We start from the raw sequence: 19,629 nt of genomic DNA, 5'->3' as shown, positions 1-19,629 counted from the left end.
AGAAAAAGAAAATAAAATACACAAACCGAACGCAACCCCCGGAATAAAAAAAGCAAGCGAGAGAGAGACAGAAAAGGGAGAGAAAAAGCAGCCCCTCCTTCCCAAATGAGAGCCAACACTGCACCTAAAAATGGGGAAACAGGCAGAAAAAGGGGGGAGAGAGAGAGAGGAGAGATCCATGGGATCTAGGGATGTGAGTGTGTGTGTGTATGTGAGAGAGAGAGAAAGAGGCACAGGGAGAGGGAGAGGGAGAGAGAGCGAGCGAAATATCAAAGATTGTGCAAGATCAGCCTGGAAAGATAATCGATACTCGACCTAAATTTAACACAAACTACTCAATAAAAGTTAAAGAAAAAACTTACTTTCCATTTCCCCTCGCAGTTCCTACTGGATCTTCGCCTCTTTTTTTTTTTGTTTTGTTTTGTTTTGTTTTGCTTTATTTACTTAACAGCTGATCACATCCAAGTCAAACGAGAGAAGGTTCATTAAAAAAAAAAATTAAAAAATTTAATAATAATAATAATTAAAAAAAATAATAATCCTCCAACTTTATTGGGTGAAAATAAAAATGATTGAGCAAGAAGTGGGGGGCATGGAGCGGTCCTTTGGGGTCCGGGAGTTGTTAAAGCATGTGCCGACCGCGGTCTCGCTGTTTGGTTGTGAAGGGGTTGGGAAAAGGAGGAAAGGAAATGAAAATCCGATATGTCTTTATTCTGCTAATTATTATCGTTTTAGCCCTGTTTAAAAAAATGGCTGATTAAGTTGAGTGCGCATGTCTTTGTGTGTCTATTCCCGATATGCACTCTGGGAATGAGAGAGAGAGAGAGAGAGGGGAGAGAGAGAGAGAGGGAGAGAGAGGGAGAGGGAGGGAGAGGAGAGGGAAGAGGGAAGAGGAGAGAGAGAGAGAGGTGTAATTAGTGAGGTGATCAACATTCTCCAGGCTGCAAATGACGCGCAAGCCCCGGAGCTGGGAGAAGAGGGAGCTACCGGGAGCTACCGGGGACTTTGCGGGAAGCCACCGAGCCAGCCCGGAGGAGGAGGAGGAGGAGGAGGAGGAGGAGGAGAAGGGGCAGCGGGAAAGGAGCTCATGGATACAAACACAAGTCTGCAAACTTCATTAGTAACACAGACACACACGCACCAGGCACACAGGCTAGGGAAAATTAAAAATGAAGAAAGAAAAAAAAAAAAGGGGGGGGGGGGGGGGGCAGACTTGCTCTTTTAAGTGTTTGCAAACTTAGAGGGAAAAAAAAAAGGAATGGGTCCAAATTAATTATTCCATGAGGGAGATATTTCTGTCTGTCTGCCTTGCCTTGCTTTCACTTGCCCCTTCTCTATTAATGGGGGTTTAATGAAAAATAGATGTTTGCAGGGGGATAATGGATGCACGGCACTGCTGTTAGAGCAAAGATGATCTATCCGAGAGAGGCAATCGCTGCCCAGGCAGGGACCAGGCTGGCTCGGTGTGCACACGCGTGTGTGCTCGCGTCCCGCACGCCGGGCACATGCGTGGCACCTGCGCCCCGCCTGTGCCCCGCCACCCGCAGCACCCCGCACCTTAATTGGTGCCCACCCTGGAATTGCTCAGAGATGCCCACAAAGTAAAAAGCAAAGCCATCCATAATAGACAATACCAACCATAAACAACCTCCTCCAAAGGAAGCAAACATCAGAGGAAAGGGTCTCTTTGCATACCATACATGCCCGGTGCATGCACACGCGGCGTCCTCCGCTCTCCCAACCAGCATTGATATTTTATTAATATTTGATCGACTATATTTTACCAGGCGCATCTGACCCATGGGGAGGGGTGGGGATTACTGCGCTGAAAGCCAGGGTAGAAAGATACAGATGTCATTAGAAATGGGGGATCTCCTACAAATATTTTCCTGCGTGGGGTTTAAAGAAGATTGCTTCTCATTTGAAAATCTAATTATCTTAACCCCCGCGCCACAGATGTGGGTATGACTGACACTTTCATTAAAAGATAATTAACTAAAACTAGGAATGGACGCACTCTAAAACGCTCCCCACTGGAGATAAAAACATGACTCTTCAAAGAGCACGCGAGTGCGCCGCAGCAGCACATGCAGGTTTTCGGCGCTGCGACTCCAGAAATGGTCACCCAGCCACAGCCACACACCAGAGAGATTTACAGCACCAAGGACCCTGTGCAGGTGAACCACAGCCTTGCAGTTGATGTGGCTTTGAAGCTCGTGATTCCTGCCATATGCATCAAAACTTTGGCTGAGGCCTTACACAGCCAAAACCACCAGCAAGGGTCTGTCATGACCTTCCATTAGAAGCGCACATGCTACACAGCATCAACAACATCAAACCAGCAAAGAACCTGCACCTCTCTAGGCCCTACACCTTCTGCTCCAGGAGAAGGGTTCGCCAGCACTGCAACTAATGCCAGTAGGAAAATCTCCACCTGATGATAAATTAAGGCTGCCCTGAAGGAAGCACAGGCCAGTGTCAGGGAACTGAACTGCTAAAAGCAGATGTTTAAGGTCAGAGTGAAGGTCCTGATAGTTTTGGAGGAGAAGAAAAAGAAAAACAAACCAACAAAACAAAAAAGTTTTGGACAGAGGAAGGGGGGGGGGGGGGGAAGGCAAATAGAATGACAGAATCGTTTTTGTTGGAACAGATCTTTTAGAACATCAAGCCCAACTCTACCAAATCTAAAACTCTACCAAGTCTAAAATAAATCTCCAGCCTGAAAATGCAGCTGTCCCAAAGTCTGAAGCCTGCCTATGAAGTGGGGGAGATAGAAGGAGCCCTACCCCAATCCAGAGACACCTTCCAACTGCAGGAACATCTCCAAGACTCCAGCTTAAGGAAACAGCTTGAGGCTTCCTGAGAGCAACTTCACTCATCCTTCAGACCTCACCTCAGCACTGCACCAGCTCCTCAGTGGGAAGCCCGTGAGCAGATCCCCACGGGTGCTGTGACCATGGGTGCTGAGAGGAACAGCGATATTCAGTGTCGTTATTATACGGTGGGGAAAACCAACTCAACCCGCACAAACAGAGTGAAAATGAAATAACCCAGCCACGCTTTTGCAGCCCTCGGATGGAGAGGGAAGGATGGAAAAGGGGCCGAAATTGTAGGGGAGACGGGAGGCTGAGATGCATTGTGCCTTGCAGTGTGTGGCTGGAGGATGGAGCCGCGTTTCCTATGGCTGAAGACAATTAAATGCAGCGTGATGAAGCAACACCTGAGAACAATACATCTATTTCAGATTCAAGCGAAGAAACACGTACACTTAATGTCACGGAAGAATAGGGAAACGAAGATAATTTCGTTTTAAAGTTGTCGTGTCGTGTGTGTGTGCGTGTGTCCCCCTCCTCGCACCTCCCCCACCACCTCTTTTATTCCGAGTGCTGCCTTTTTTTTTTTTTTTTTTTTCCTCCTGGTGAAACATCAATATCATTAATGTCATTAATGTCAAAACACCAAACGTCACAACAGTCAAGTAATTCTTTTTTGGCTGTACATTTTCCCCCCTCCCCCTTTGCCCCCCCCCTTTTTCTCTTTTCTTGGTGCGGGGGTGGTGTATATGGGTTTATGGTGTTCTTGAGTTACAGCTAAAGGAACAAAGAGGGTGGGGGGATATAGGCAAGAATTGGGAGAAGACAGTCCACATTTTCTCAGGGTTGCTTCTGCCACTGTTTACTGTCCTTCCTAAGGTTTTAAATCTCCTCGCTCTTTTTCTCTCTCTCCCCACAACCAGAAAAAAAAAAAAAAAAAAGGAATAAAAGGTAGCTATGGGGATGGTGTCTGTGTGTGTGTAGGGTAACAAACAAACAAACAACAAAAAAAAGGCACTACGGGATGTTAACAGTTTAGAAGGAACCCGGGGATCGCCACGTAGCGAGGAAAAAATCGAAGGAGGTTAATTCCGGGAGGCAGCAGCAGGTCTGTGGGATGTGCTAAGCGCGGAGCGGGCTGGAGGGGGGAGGCAGGAGAGGAGGATGCGGGGCCGGCCGGGGCGGCTGCGGGGCGAGCCGGCGGCTCGGCTGCTCCCGGTTCCTTCTCTCCTCCCTCTCTCATTCTCAGCTGATCACCCCCCAAGACTCTCCCCTGACCTCTGAGTTCCCTTCTCCTGGTCTCAGTGGACACCCTCAAGCCCCCCTCCTCGCTCACCTCCTCCGAACTTCTCCTGCAGGCACCGTTAGACATTTGGGGATTTGTTTGTTTTGAGGTTGGTTTGGTTTGCTTTTTTTTCAAAGCCCGATGAAATCATAAAAAAACCCCAAAACAAAAACACCTCAAACCCCTCTTGATAGTGATGCTTCATTTCAAAAAGGGGGAAAAATAAATTAAAGACCCCCCTTCATATTTTTCTATCATCCAGCCTCAGCCCCAAGGAAAACTTATTGGCCTGGGCGAGATGGATCTGTTGGGGTCAGAGCCTGAGAGTGACCATTCTTGAGGAGACAAAGAAATCCCAGCCCAAACCGGGCTCGGTTACATCACGTCTCCTCCGCCGAGCTCATTTCACTCCCGAAATCTGCTCTGCGGACACACACAGGGGCACAAGGATCTGCATAATTACAGCCCCAGCCGCTCCCCTTTTTAATAAACCGACTTAATTCCCTAATAAACGTCCCCTCCTCCCCGCCTCCGCCTTCTCCTCTCCCCAGACCCCAGCCCAAGGGAAAGGGGATCCGTGTCTTTTGCCTACGTTCCCTAAGTCTATAGATGAGCCCAGTTTGAAACGAGGTATTACAAGATTTCAGTGCTGCAGACCCTTTATCTGAGCCACAGACACTTTCAGATCCCCAGCCCCCAACCTCCTCTCCTTTTTTTTTTTTTTTTTTTTGTTGTTGTCTCTTCTCCTCCCGGGGGCTATTTGACAAAGGCAGTGTGTTAACTAACATTTTTGTTTAACTCAGCAACTTCTTTTCAAAACATACTTAAAACCTGATAGCAATCTCTTGTACTTCTCCTCCCCCCCCCCCACCCCCCTTTATTTTTTTTCCTTCTCCGAGATGAAATTGAGTCCGAAGCAAAAGCGTTTGGCTATTATTATTTCTTTCTTTGCATGTACCACATATACGAATCTATTGTTCATTTACAACGCTCCCCCGTTCCTCTTCTCCACCCCCCTTCCCATCAAACACATTCCAGTACACATTAAAAAAGGGGGAAGAGGAAAGAAACCCCGAATCCCCAACCTGGTTCCTGGAAAGTTTGGGTCGAAAAGGGACTAAAGCCAGCACGAAGATCTTGCATTTCAATTCGTGCCCCTCACTGCCCCAGTGCATTCACCTTCTCAAAGTGCATCTTAGGAGCAGTGACCTAGGAGGAAAAGCACAGCCGAGCAGCACAGACATCTCGCTGAGATTTGGAGCGAAACCAGTCCCGGTTCCGACTGGGTTTTGGCGGTGGTTGTGTCGGGGGTTTTGGCTGGAGCCGCACAGAAAGGCGCACCCGGACCTTACTATCAATAAAAAAGCCTTCCCAAGTCTGAGTCTGCTGCCGGCGTTTCCTCCGGAGCCTTTAACAGCCCTTTTCCAGCTCCTTTCTTGGCTAGATCGCGGGGATTAAATGCCCTGAACCTGAGCTCCTGGCCTTGGATGGGGAAAGGGAAGAAAAAGGGAGAGGGATAGAGAGAAAGGAGAGGGTGAAGGAGCCAGGCGCCCTCTGGGCTTTCAGAGGTCAGCGCTTTGACAGTGCCCTGACCTCCCTCCCCTCCCGGCAACCACCCCAGTGTTTATAAACAAAAACAGTCAGGACTAGCCCCAAACAATAGCAATTCACCAACTTCACAGGCACTTCACTAGCTCTTATGCAAATCAAGGAAAACGACCGCTTACCAGCGCTCCCCCCCACCCCTCCCCGCATTCCCTCCAGAAAGCCCAAGAGCATATTTCCATCAGTGATATATCCTAGGGAAAAAACAAATAAAAGAAAATATTTTTTTTTTACATTCTATCCTGGAAAAGAGCAAAAAGACACTTCGGAAATAAAACGGTTGTGGTCGAAAGACAGACAGACAGAAACACACAAACACACACACATTAAAAAAAAAAAAAAAAACCAAACAGGAAAAAAAAAAGATAAAAAAAGGCAATAAAAGTACCGATCTTACTGCAGAAAGAGGAAAGTTATGAAATATTTATACCTAAATCCAACAATCCGCACTGCTAATAAAGCAGGAATCTTTGTCGTGTAGACAATATGCTAAACTACCTCTGCGACAAACAGCAATTATAACGCGACCAGGAAAAGTTATTTTCGCCCAAGGAGCCAAGTTTTCAAAGAAAACGTGTGGATTTTACAGCTAAATAAAAGCCACCACCTCTGTGCTATCCGCAAAAAAAAAAAAAAGAAAAAGAAAAAAAAAGAAAAGCCAACCCAAACAAAAAAACACCAACACCCCCCCCCCCAAAACCCGAAAACCAAAACCCACAAAACCCACAAAAAAAAAAACCCTACGCAGAAATTAAAAGCACCGTTAAAAAAAAAGCAGCAAAACCCCAAAACCCCCAAACCAACAACCTTCCAGGCAGCAAGCAGCACATCTGATCTGATTTACAAAAGAAAGAAAAAAAAAAAATAAAAAGGTATAATTAAAACCATCTTTAATTATAAAAGCAGCGAGCGAAAACGAACTGAATCAATGCTTTCTCCCCCCAAAAAAGCTGTCCGCCAAGGTATAGAAATGATAGTTCTATAGTCCTGCGTTAAAGCGTAACTGAAACTCCACACTTGAGGAACTGATTACGCGATAAGGAAAGGGAAAAGAGGAAAAAAAAAACAAAACCCAAAAAGCAAACCCAAAGCACAATGTAAAAGGTATTAAAGAAAAAGAAAAAGGAAAGAAAAAAAAAAAAAAAGGTCGTAATGATTTTCAAACTTTAGTTTTAAAATAAAGAGGATCAGAAAATGTTGGAGAGAAAAGTTAAAGGAAATATACCTCAAGAGAAAAAAGACCATCTCCTTTTCTTCTTTGTCTATCAGTCTCCAGTTAAAGCATATGGAAAATGTTTTCAAAATGCCTAGATTTGGCACATTGTCATTGCAAAGAGAGGAGCGCAGTGATGCTGTTATAGAAAATGGGAAATAAATTCAGGATTGGGTGCTGCCTCCTTCAATGCGGATTTATCTAAGTTTAATTTAATATTCCGCAATCACTGGGTGATCGCGTATAATTCACCCAGATTTTTAAGGGCTTTGCCTAAATGTGTTGACCACAGGCGCAAAGTAATTTAATCAGGTCGTTCCCTCCTTTTATTTGTGTTTATTTTCCTCATTAAAAACGCTTTAAATTGCAATTGTAAATAAGAGGAATGATGGAATATTAGGTTTGGGGGTGAGCAAAGGCTCAGGGAAGGCATTAGCTTTATTAAAATCATCCTGAACGTAAAATCAAAAAGCACAAAATGGTTGTTTGTAAAACACTAAACCTTTAATCGATTTATTGGCATTCCGATCGATTAGATAAACGGAAATCTATGGCAAACGTAAAAGCATTTAAAATATTTTCCTCTCATTTAGAAACAAAACTTTTCTTTTCAGTAGGACCAAGGGAAAAAAAAAAGAGATTATCAAACGACTAACAGGAAATTCTTCAGATATCAAATTACGATAATAAAATTATTTCCACATGGAAAGGGATAATGACAATGATGATAGTAATTATAATAATGAATAATTCAACAGCCCTTTGACATATATGGAAGAGCCTGACTCAAAAACAGCTTTTGAAGGGGGCTACTTTTAGGTTTTGTGGGTTGTTTTGTTGGCGTTTTGGTTGTGGTTTTCTTTCTTTCTTTTTCTTTCTCTTTTTTTTTTAAGAAAATTGAATTTTGAGGCTGAAATGCTTAGATCAAGTGGCAGTTTAGGTGCAAGTGCGAAAGTTGCGTTCGTTTTTCCCTGCATTTTTCAGGGGGGAGCGTTCAGTTTGACGCCGTCCTTTAAATTAAGTTACCACTTATTAGCAGAAAATAAGTATGTAAATGTCAAAGCTACATCTGAAATTGGAGGGAAGGAGGGGGTGTGTGTGGAAATTTTGTCTTCACGCCAGGGTAATGGGAACCTTTTACCTTATAAATTAAACGATTTGCCTAGCTCGCAGCGTCCCTTCCAGATTACGGGCAAATTCTGCAAGCAATAAAGTATTTGATCATTTAAGTGAGAGAAGGCGATTTATTTAGGGGTGGAGGGTGGGGAAGTGCGAGCTGGAGCAAGGCAGCAATCAGGGCTTGTGGCATTCCGGCTGCGCGAAGAGGAAGTGTTGCTGTAACGGGTATTATGTTTATTTGATAAAGAAAATCAATGGAAGTGGCTGTAAAGTAGTTAGTGAGGCGTGTGTTTGGGACTCGGGCTGAATAGTGACTCCAGCGGGCTGGTCGATGAGCTCTAAGAGCTCTGGAAATCTAAGCTAACCCTGGGAGTGAAGGAGCTCTCACTCAGCGCTGCACCTTGGCTGGACTGGGAGACTCCGCTCCTTGTCTCCTCCCTCTGTCTCCTTCCTTCTCTCCCCACATCCCTCCCTCTGTCCCTCCTTCCCTCTCTCCTACTTTTTTTCCGCTCCTGCTTTCCTCCTTCCCATCCGCTCCAACTAGTCCTTCTCCCAGGTTTATTCGCTCTCCTTAATCTCAGTCCCTCTCATTTCCATTCTACCTTCCCATCTCTGCCGTAGCTGCTTTCTCACTATCCAGCTGGTCCTCTAAGTTTCCCCCTCTAATCTCGCAGCTTTCCTTCCCTACCCTTCCCCCATTCCCCCTCCCCCCCCCCCAGCTCTATTCCCAAGTTTTCTGCCAGCCTTTTTCCTATTTGTCCTCACCAGTCAAACTGCTCCCTTATTTTGGTTTCTCCGGACATGTGCTGTACCAGTAACGATCCCTGATGATTCCCCTTTCCCACACCCGTGCTGAAGAGAGGAGCCCACCGCTCTCCTCCCGCTCTTGGGATCTCTTCAGCATCGCCGAGTCTTTACTGAAGCTTTATTTCAGACCTTCGGCTGCTATTTCCCCCCTATCCCCCCTCCCTCCCCCCCCCCCCCCCCAATCTTTCTTCCCTCTAATTTACAACAGGATTGTTTCTCCTCCTCCTTTTCATTCCCCTTTTTTACAATTTCCTTTGGGTTTTTTCCAAACAGCAGCATGTCCTTCCCATGTCCCTGTCTCCATGTCTTCATAGGGGTAAATATTCTATTTACGCTGTTGCTAGAGGTGGGTATTTTCCCCACTAACTACTTTATCTCCCTGCCTTCTAGCCTGTAAAAGAAAAAAAAAAACAAAACAAACCAAAAAAAAAAAAGAAAGAAAGGGGAGGTGGGAGGAAAGTTGAGCTCGTAGCTGGTTTTTGGTGGGCTGGTTTTGGTGGGTTGGTTTTGGTGGGTTTTTTGGTTGGTGCATTATTTTTTTTTCTTCGCAGTAACTTGGTTTCCAACTTCTGGTTTGGATTATGTGTCATTATCTATTTTCCCTTATCGCAGCCCCCCTCCTCCTTCTCCTCCCCTTCGATAATAACATCTTTAGCGTGGTCAATGTTAAATATGGCAGATACCCCCTAAACGCTTCCTCCCGATCTCTCTCTGCTGGAATTCATTACCTGCTGCGCGGAGCCCCGCGGAACCTGCGCGCCGCGGCCGTGCGCAGAGGTCTCTTCCCGCTACCGCCGGGCAGCGCCCCAGAGCCGCCCAAGCGGCCGCTGCAGCCAGCCCCGGCCAGCCCCGGCCTTCGCCGAGGCACCGGCGGCAGGCGCTGCGCTCCCGCGGGGCTCTGAGTGCGGAGGAGCAGCGGCGCCTCTGAGGGGGTGGGCTGAGGGCGACGGCCGGGGCTGGCAGCCCGGGAGTTTGTGTCTGAGGGCGGAGGGGCGGGCAGCCCGGGAATAGGGTATGAGGGTGAAGGGCTGGGGAAGGAAGCCTGGAGGTGGTGCGAGGGTGATGGCAGGAAGGGGCCGCCACCTCCGCGGGCACAGCAGGTGCCTCCTTTGTCTTGGGGACAGAATAGGGGGTTTGGGTTCTGGTTCCAAGCCAGGTTGGATGGGGCCTTGAGCAACCTGCTCTAGCAGGAGGTGTCTCTGCCCAAGGCATGGGGGTCAGGAGTAGATGATCTTTAATGTCCTTTCCACCCCAAAGTGATTCTTCTCACTCCCATCCTTTTTTTTGTTTTTTTTTTCCACCTCCCTTTCTTGCCTGTTTTGGGGCCCTTTCCCTGTTGTGCCCTGATTTTGCTGGAGTGCTGTCTAGCTGAGGGGATCCCTGCTGGCATAGTCACTGGTGCTGCTGGCACTGCTCCATGCGTTGCTTTTGTACAGCCCTGCTTGGGCCACATGCACTTTGCTTGCAGTTTGTTGCAGGATTTGCTTCTTGGGTGTGTAGTGAGTGCAGGAATAAAAAAAGCCTTTAAAGGGTTGGCGTCTCAGGCTTTCTCTGGCTGCTAAATAAACCTCCACACAGGGAAGTGCTTGTTATGGGTTAAACGGCCCTGCCCTTGTCCTTGGTCCCATTGCTTGGCTGCTTCTCTTTCCTTCTTGGGGAAACCCCTTTTAAGAAGTTGGAGGAAGAAATGTGACTTGTGAAATTCGTCCACCTGGACTGAAACAATTCCAGTGTTTTACACAGAGCTGGAGTCCCACTGCTTAGATGACTTCTCTCTAGGTTACATGCATAAAGTGAACAGCATGGGCCCAATTCTGCCAGTCCCTTCTTGAGTGAGTAAGCGGAGATCTGGCCCATGGTCAGAAACTCTGGCTGCCATCAATGCCTCCTTTTGGCATCAAGTCTCATACGATGGCTTTACCTGTTGCAGGCACCTCTAAGGCTACCCACCTGAGCTCATCTTATTCAGGTTTGCTGAAAGCGTGCTCTGTGTTTCTAATAGCTGCAACTTTCTGCTCTGCTGTAAATGTGCTTCAGGGAAGAAGGGCAGATTTTGGTCTAAACGTTTTGCAGCACCGACGCAGGCACAGATGAGTATTTTAGCTGGATTCAGGCAAAATACAATCCCCCAAACAAGGCAAACTATCATCCAGAAGACTTATTAACTAAAACCCAGTGTGGAAGTGTACGTTTCACAAATATTTACCCAGGAACTTTGGGTAAATTCTGTCAATATCTCCATCACCCCTGAAATTATTGCTCACCTATATCCACAGTGACCCCAAATCACTGGGGAGAGAGAGCCTGCCAGTTGTAAATCCACCTGGGGGTACAACAGGATTGCAATTTATTATGAAGCAGAAATGTTACTGAAAGGAAAATTGGTGCCTATTCCCAAGCCCACACCTGAAAGGAGCATGCTTGCCAGAAATAAAGATCTCGGAGGATTGTTTAGTGTTTCTTGCGAGGCAGCAGCGTCCTAGTCAGTAGATTATGTTTATTCTGAATTCTTTTTAACCTGCTGTGAATGCTTTTTAAAGCAAATAAACAAACAAGCAAAAGTTTCAAAATAAAAGGGCCAGCTGCATTTCAACATCACCTTGAAAACATTAAGATCGATCCTTAAGTTGCAGGCTCTGTATGATGGTATGGACTGGTCAAGACAGAGAGAGACTTTTTCCTTCTTTCTCCCAAATATTCTAACTTCAAACAATAGTTCTACTTCCCTCTGAAATGATTTGAATGAGTGCAGAAAATATTTTAGAAGAGGAAATGATGGGCTGCTATAAAGCTAAAATTAAAAGCACTTTTCAATGCTCTGCAAGACAAATAGGGGATGCAGGTATTTTGAGGGAGGTCTTGTGTGCCACGGAGAAAAGAGCTTGTTTGCAGCGAGCGTGTGTGTCTGTGTGTGTGTGGACATTCCTTCAGATGAGAGTGTGCACTCTGCAGTTAGACACAAGGGATTTTTGATCTTTTGCTCTGCTCCTTTTTAACAGAAAAAAGGCTTGTGATGTGAGCTATGCACAAACCAACCCAAAGAGCGCCTGCAATGTATTCGTACAGATTAAACCCATTTCAGGATCGAAGCTGGTGCTGATTGCGAAGAAGTGGTTGTAAAACACCTGATTCTGAAAGGTTGATTGCATGCCTTTTTTTTTCCCCTTTTTTTTTTGTTAATGGTGGCTTCCCAAATAAAGCTGTGAATCTAAAAAGCTGCCCACCTGCCTGCACAGCGGGGACAGCTTCCCAATTTCAGGTTGTTTCTGGTGTCAGTAACGACAATGAAGAGAGGAGACGTGTTCCGCTCTTTTGTCTTTAAACTTGTTTAAAATCATCTCTTCACAGAGACGTCCTCAGAAATGAGAAGTACCCCTGGGAAGCAGCATTTCCACCAAATAATTAATTTTAAACTGAGGGGAAAAAAATGTGTCCTTTTCCCTTCCTTTTTCAGTAGTTGTGAGTGTGGATTGAGAAGATGATCGTCAGGGAGAAGGAAATAGAACCTAAAACCTAAGTGTGCTGTAAAGCAGCAAAGAGGGATTTTTACACTTAGACTAAAACATTTGGGTTTGCTTTTTATAGGCAGCCTTCATCAGCCATTAAATCTCACCTGATCTGGTTAATAACCAAGTTAGTCACCGGCAGGTAGAATAATCACAGAATTGACCGATGTTAGGGGTTGGAAGGCACCTCCAAAGATCAGCCAGTCCATTCTGTGTGAGATTTATACCCCAGCCCCACAGACCCTTCCTGCTCCTGCTCCATGTTTCTTGGTTAACACAACCTTCTGCAAACTTTGATTTTGGGACCGTGGGATAATTGGCAAATCAAGGCTGTGCATGTGCTTGTACAAGCACACACAGAACAGCCGATCTGCCCCTTTTCCACACAAAAACGTTGCCCTGGAGCTGTGTGCTTGGAGGCTCACAAAGGTCTGCTCAGGTTTGGGGTTTGGCTCAATAATGAAGCAGGACTGGGGCAGGGTTTAATATAGAACTTTCCAAATGAAACCCTCTCCTTCCTGGATCGTCTGCAACAGGATGGATCCTGTGGTTATAGAGTTCAGTCGTGACCTTACCTGAGTAAGTACTTTAAGTTAAAAGTATGAGATGCACCTAGAGGGGTAATACATTGAGTTTAATAGGAAGACAGTTAATAACCTTTTTTCATCCTCATGCACTATCAATCATGGCTGTCACCAGTCTGCTGAATCAAAGCAAAAGTGTTCTTCACAGATGACTGATTAGAAACGCAAAATCACAAGATCCATCTTCATGGTCACTTTTATTATAGTCATTTTTAAACTGACAGCAACCTGCTCAGTTTCAGCAGACTGGGCATCACAAATAGTGTCACTCAGTGCAGCTAAGCATGAGAAGATGTTGGCTGGATTATACTTAAAAATAATTAGGCCCAAAGCCTTTTGTGGAAGGCAAGAAAAAAGGATTTTCTTGATTCCAGCCCCCAGCAGCAGCCGATGGTTTTTACCTTGGGTTACTGCTGGAAAATATTCTCATCCTTCCACTTGTAGTGAATGAATCAATTTTAGGTGGCCCTCAGATGCTTTTTAAGAACAATACTTTTGGTGGTTAATGTGATCAGCTAGAACCACTCTGAAGCACAGGCTTAACATTCCTGCTGCTTGTACAGTGCCAGTGATCAACTGCTGCTTCCCGGCCTTCCCAAGAGCTAATTACCTTGTTAACTAAATTTGTTTCAATGTTCTTGTCTCCTGTTCAAATAAACCAGCAAACAGTTCAACAGTTTAAGGTTATTTATAAACTAAATAGGCTCCAGCAAATGTAAAATTAAAATGGTAAAAGGAGGAAGAAGGACAGGGGGAAGAACACTGACACTGCAAGTTGTGTCTCTGCTCTGGTGTGAATCTGATTGGAATAAAGGCATTCAGTAATGTTGAGAAATGAAAGGTTGTGTTGGTTTTTTTTTTTTGGGGGGGGGGGGGAGGGTGTTAGAAATATGGCAAGTATTGAATTTACATTGTGGCTTACAGCTTTTAAGCTTTGCACATACCAAGATAAATTGTGTAAATTGCTATTGACTCCAAAGGGTGGGGTTTTTCCTGTGTGAAAGCTGTAGGATTGGTTCCTTAATGTAAATGAAAGCCTTTTACTCAACGCCGCTTACCATGGGCAAGGAAATAACAAACTTTAATTTGGACCTTTGATTCAAGGGCTGATGGAGTGACAAGACAGCCAGGACTAATTTTTAAATTGGGTGGGAGCTAAGTAGGCCTCCCTTAGAACTCTTCAGGATCTTTCTCCCCTTTTTTTTTCATACAATCTAAATTCCACTTCATCTGGCGAACACCAAATAACACTTTGCTCCAGCTGAGTGTCATCTTAGACTTAACTTCAGAATTCCAGTTGCAGCTGGTTTGCCACTTAGTTTTAAACCCCCAAAAGGTGGTCTTATTAGTAAGCCTGATTTGTGGGGCTCTGACTCCTTTCATATGGCTCCAAGGACTTGAGCATTGTGTACCTAAACCCTTCCTTTCGCACCCCTGTAACTGCAGTGGGCTGCAGTATTGGACCTTTCTGAAGTACCCCTCCTGTAGTGCCCCTTCCTATCGTCCTCTCTCGAACTGGAGGGCAGAACTTTGGTCAAGTAGGGCTCCTCCAGAAGCCCAGTGCTGTTCATTTCCACCCTCAGACCTTGCTCCTCTCACAAAGCTGTACAGACACCCACACCAGTGCTGGGTGGTGATGGAAGGAGGTAGATGCAAAGAGAAGGGCTCTCTCATAGACACACACAAGCCATGCTGCGCACACACCTTCAAGCCTCTGCAGCATGAATCTGTGCACAGCCACTGCTTCCTGGGGAGTTCTGCTGACATGCTGATCCCAAACTACTCATGCCAGCAGAATATATTTCATTAAAGTATCCCTAACAGTTGTAGAATTTTTCCATGTGCTGCATAAACAACTGTAAGACCAAAAGAAAGAGAAGTAAGAAGCAAAGCAGGCAGGTTTACCTCTGGTTGAGATTTACCTGCTCTGTAAACTGTTTGGTTTGTTTTCCTTTCCCAGTTAGTTCTCATCTTAGGGACACGTTTAACACTTGATAATGCAGTCCCATGCAGAGGCCCCTTTTTTTTTTTTCCAAATCATTTGAACATGCATCTCTATTTTCTGATAAGAAATTGATAGGCTGATGCTGACTGGCATCTGCCTTAAAATCAAAGAGGCTAAGTGTGCCTGCATTTAAATTTATGAGCACTAATCGAAGGCTGATCAAGCAGAGAAACTGAAAATGCCCACTGATAAACAACACAACCATGTTGTAATAATGATTCTTTTGAGGAGGCAGGGAAGAAGACAATGCCATTTAATTGTATTGTTTCCTCCCCCCTCCCCCATTAGGTATTTCTAATAGTGCATTCTCCACATAAACTCATGTTCACCTTTGTGTGGAGTAAGGACCACTTTTAAAGCAACCCCTAGCTCTGGAAGTATAAATATCTACTTTAAAGAAATAAAATGATAGATAGACTACAATACTTTAAAGTTTAAACCAGAAAAGTTGTCTTTTCTCCTAAATATGAAGTAGTACTAATCTTCTTCTTAGGGGCTTTTTCAAGCCCATTTTAAGACAACATGGCAACGTGAGCAGCCAGGCTTAATTTAAGCACAGACTTAAATCTGTGTAGTTCTAATGACGAGCACAAACAAGATGAGCAGTGTTAAGAAATTTTGTCTCTCTCTTTTCCCCCTACCCCCCCCAGTGAAAGTAGACACAGGTGATAATCATTACATTCAGTTTTAATTCCTTAAAAAATCAGCTCCAACAGCCTGCCTTTGGAAACTTCCAGCGTGCATGTGTTGTTTTACTCTACATGCTGCATCCTGCTGCTTGTGTGCTTATTTGCTACACGGCTACACCTGCCTAGCCAGAATATTATTGTGTGTTAGCATGTGATGCAAAGTTAACGTTAAAAGACTAGGATCTGTAGAAATAAATGCTCTATTCACTGTGCTACCTGCTGCAATTCTGTCTCTCAATCCTTGTAAGACGTGGCTGAGGTCAGTCTGAAGTCTGATACTGTCGGTTCAGGCTGTCTTGCTAGAGAAACTGTTGCAGTAGATCTGTTAGTACCTGTTTAAGCACTGAATGCATATAAAGGTTTTGTTAGATTTCCTAAGATGTAATTTATATAATAAATAAGTAAAAGAATCAGTAATTACTGAGCTGTAAAGGGAAAAGAGCAGGGAGCAGAGGTCATGCAAAATGCTTCTGGTTTTGTGTTCAAGTTATCAACATTTTGAATAAAGCCTATCTCTGGAGATATTCAAAACCCACCTGGATACCTTCCTGTGTTACCTGCTCTAGGTGATCCTGCACTGGCAGGGGGGCTGGACTGGGTGCTCTCTAGAGGTCCCTTCCAACTGCTAATATTTTGTGATCCTGTGATTCTGTGTTGTATTGCCCAATATCTACATTTCCAGTGGCTAACTGGTTGCACAGTGTTTACCTTCTCTCAGAAGCATTTAGATGGTCATTGGTAGGTGCAGACAACCACTCATCAGGACTTTAAAATGAGTCTGCATTTTCCCGTTTGCATTTTCTAAGACACTGCTCGCATAGCATTTAGCAGGGATTTTTTTTTTGCTGTCTCTGTCTTTATACTCCCAGACCTCTTGGGTTCATTTATTTAGTTTTTAAATTCTTTTTGCCTCCTGCAAAAGATATTAGCCACGAATCCTTGCAGCTTGTCTGCGTGTTTTCTCTCTCTCTTTTTTTTTTATCTTTATAAGAGCAACATGTTACAGCAAGGGTGTATAAACTCTTTGCCAGATACAGCAAAGCCAAGTATTTTTCCTCCCCCCCCCAAAATTAAGAGCAACACCTACTTTTATCCTGGACATGGAAATTGCAGTCTAAACATCCTAGGTATGCTAAATACATATTAAAAACCCCTGAGTCTAACACAGATGGAAAACAACAGAAGAGTGATCTTATTTCTCAAGGAATAGATTCAGGGATGAGCACACATACTTTGTTTTTCTTTCTGTCTTTTGGATGTAGTCTAAATCACAGTTTAGGTCATAGTCTGGTAAGCTAAAGGGAAAAGATTATTTTCCTGTAAATGTCCAACCAGGATTTTATAGCCCTGCTGTGGAATGCAAAAGGGGTGAAATAAATAAATAAATAGAGTAAAAATCCCTAAATTTCCTTGTCTTGGTGATAAAAGAATAGTTTAGGTGTTACAGTAGGGCTTAAAAAGAAAGAAAAAAGAGTAAAGAATTGATCTTTCTTTGTAGTTTTTTATTCTGACTGTATTTAGATCCTGTTTTCATCTTTATAAAGCACTGGGTTTTCCTTCTCTGTGAGCTATTCTCCCCTAGTGCATCTTAGTTTAATTCATATATATATATATATATATATATATATATTTAAAGAAACACCCAGGTTCAATCTGGAGACCTCCTTCCAACATAATTTAGCTGGACCTTTTCTTAGTAAAGCTTTTCTGGTTTTCATTTTCACTTCATATTCTCAAATAAAAGATCCTTTGTTGTCTACCATTTGATTGGACTTAATGAAAAACACTCCATTTTAACCTAACAGTATTTCCCTTTGAATTTATTATATTTAAGGACACTGTCAAAAAAAAAAATAATAATAATAAAATCAAATAAAATAAAAAATCAAGCATTTAATCTCAGGTTTTTGTACTTAAAATTATATTGCTATCATATGGTTCAATGAGGTGATGTAAAAGAAAGAAAGAAAAAAAGATTGAAGAGGTTTCAAACAGCCAAGTGAAAAAGTAGCCTCATTTTCATGGGAAACTCAAGCCTAATGTGCAGGCTGGGCATGGTAGCTGGCTCCGAGGGCCAGCCTGGGAGAGGGTGCCAGCAGCTGAACTGTGTGGTATCGACTCAATGAGGTTCACTGATTTGTATTGAGGCTAATATCTTCTTTAAACAATTCCCTGTAAATTGTGCGTGGAAAGTCATTGGAAGCTATTTCTCAGGACAGCCTTCGCTGGCTGGCTACCTGCTGGAGTGAGGAAGATAATCAATAGAAAGAAATAGAGCTGAGCATGAGCCCGGGAAGCTTCAGAGCAGTTAGTGCTGATAAAAGTAGATGATGTCAATATTTGGGTATAACACAACTCTAGGATAACAGACAAAAGAGGAGTGCATATGTTGTAGAGTGTTCAAACAGGGGCAGAATTAATGCATAAGTGGCAGATGTTGCCCCAGGCTGCAAAAGACATTATTTATTCCAGGTATTGTTAAATTCCTGTGAAACACCACTGCTCAATATGCTGCATTAAAATGGTATCTGGCACTGAGAGAGAGCCAGGTTGCTTCCTGCACCAGGAGAAATCCTCAGCTATAAAGAAGCTGCTCCACTTTATTGATACTGAGCATTTTCCACGCGTCTCCTTGACCTCATAGGAGAGAGCCTCTGTCAGGAATGAGCGCTGCAAACGCACTGCCCAGCGCTCTCTCCTTGAAGGGATATTTAAGACAAGTATTTGCAATATGAAAGGGAGTCAAGGAATATTTACTGTATAAAAGGAATTCAAGGAATACTTAGAATATTTGCAATAGGAAAGGAATTCCAGGGAATATTTAGAATATTTACAACATGAAAGGAATTCAAGGAATATTTACTATACAAAAGGAATTCAAGGAATATTTATAAAAGGAATTCAAGGAATATTAGAATATTTACTGTAGGAAAGGAAGTCAAGGAATATTTAGAATATTTACAATATGAAAAGAAATTCAATGAATATTTGGAGTATTTGCAGTATGAAAGGAACTCAAGGAATATTTACTGTATAAAAGGAATTCAGGGAATATTTGCAGTATGAAAGGTATCCATGGAATATTTAGAATCTGAAAGGAATTGAAAGGATATTTGGAGTATTTGCAATATGGAAAGGATTTAAGCAATATTTAGAATATTCACAGCATGAAAGGAATTCAAGGAATATTTGAATGTTTGTTATATGGAAGGGATTCAAGGAATATTTGGAGTATTTACAATCTGAAAGGAATTGAAGGAATATTTAATATATAAAAGGAATTCAAGGAATATTTTGAATGTTTGCTATATGAAAGGAATTCAAGGAATATTTAATATATAAAAAGAATTTAGGGAATATTTGGAGTATTTACAATCTGAAAGGAATTCAAGGAATATTTAACATATAAAAGGAATTGAAGGAATATTTAGAATATTTGCAATATGAAAGAAATTTAAGGGCTATTTAGGATGCTCCCAACGTGAAAGGATTTCAAGGACTATTTGGAATGTTTACTATATGAAAGGAATTCAAGGTCTATTTAGAACAAGTCTTTGCAATATGAAACAGAACCACAATGGAGTGACAGAGTTTGGCAGAAATCAATCTTTTACTTGTAAAGATGTAGACACTGTTGAGTCTCTTCCCTCCCCTCCCTACTTTTTTTTCCCCCCTCCTTTTTTTTTGTGTATATGTACGTTTAAAGATTATTTAAACAACAACAACAACCAAAAATTCCTGGTGCTCATTCAGGATTCTAATGTGGTGAATGCTTTTAGCCATGGTGTGCTTATTGGTAGTGAAGTATTGGTGTATTTTTGCTAATTTAATAGTGGAAATCAGTTTTCCTCTTGCTGTCAGGCGATGGATTTTTGTTCTTCTGTGCTCATCTTTCTGTTGATGTATTATGACATAGTCTGTCAACATGAACAGATATGTGAAAGGGAGATTGGGTGGCTGAGACATGCAACCTGAATATGGCTTCTCTTGAATTTTAAGCATA

General features: G+C 43.4%; 1 protein-coding gene and 1 long non-coding RNA gene across 3 annotated transcripts in view; one reads left to right on the top strand and one right to left on the bottom strand.

The window, feature by feature from the left end:
* The window catches only part of ZFHX4 (zinc finger homeobox 4), a 184,265-nt gene extending 183,433 nt beyond the window's left edge, over positions 1 to 832 (bottom strand). For both annotated transcript variants that reach the window (XM_068155591.1, XM_068155592.1), the window contains exon 1: positions 363 to 832. The gene's annotated coding sequence lies outside the window, so the exon portion shown is untranslated. The remainder of the gene's footprint in view (positions 1 to 362) is intronic.
* The window catches only part of LOC137449759 (uncharacterized), a 37,169-nt gene that overhangs the window by 1,618 nt on the left and 15,922 nt on the right, over positions 1 to 19,629 (top strand). The gene's annotated exons all lie outside the window — the stretch shown is intronic.

Source organism: Melanerpes formicivorus, unplaced genomic scaffold (genome assembly GCF_026170545.1).
Source record: "Melanerpes formicivorus ecotype bairdi unplaced genomic scaffold, bMelFor1.0.p_v2 SCAF_32, whole genome shotgun sequence".
Lineage (NCBI taxonomy): Eukaryota > Metazoa > Chordata > Aves > Piciformes > Picidae > Melanerpes > Melanerpes formicivorus.
The sequence above is the reverse complement of the archived record's forward strand: the minus strand, read 5'-3'. Positions and strand labels throughout refer to the sequence as shown.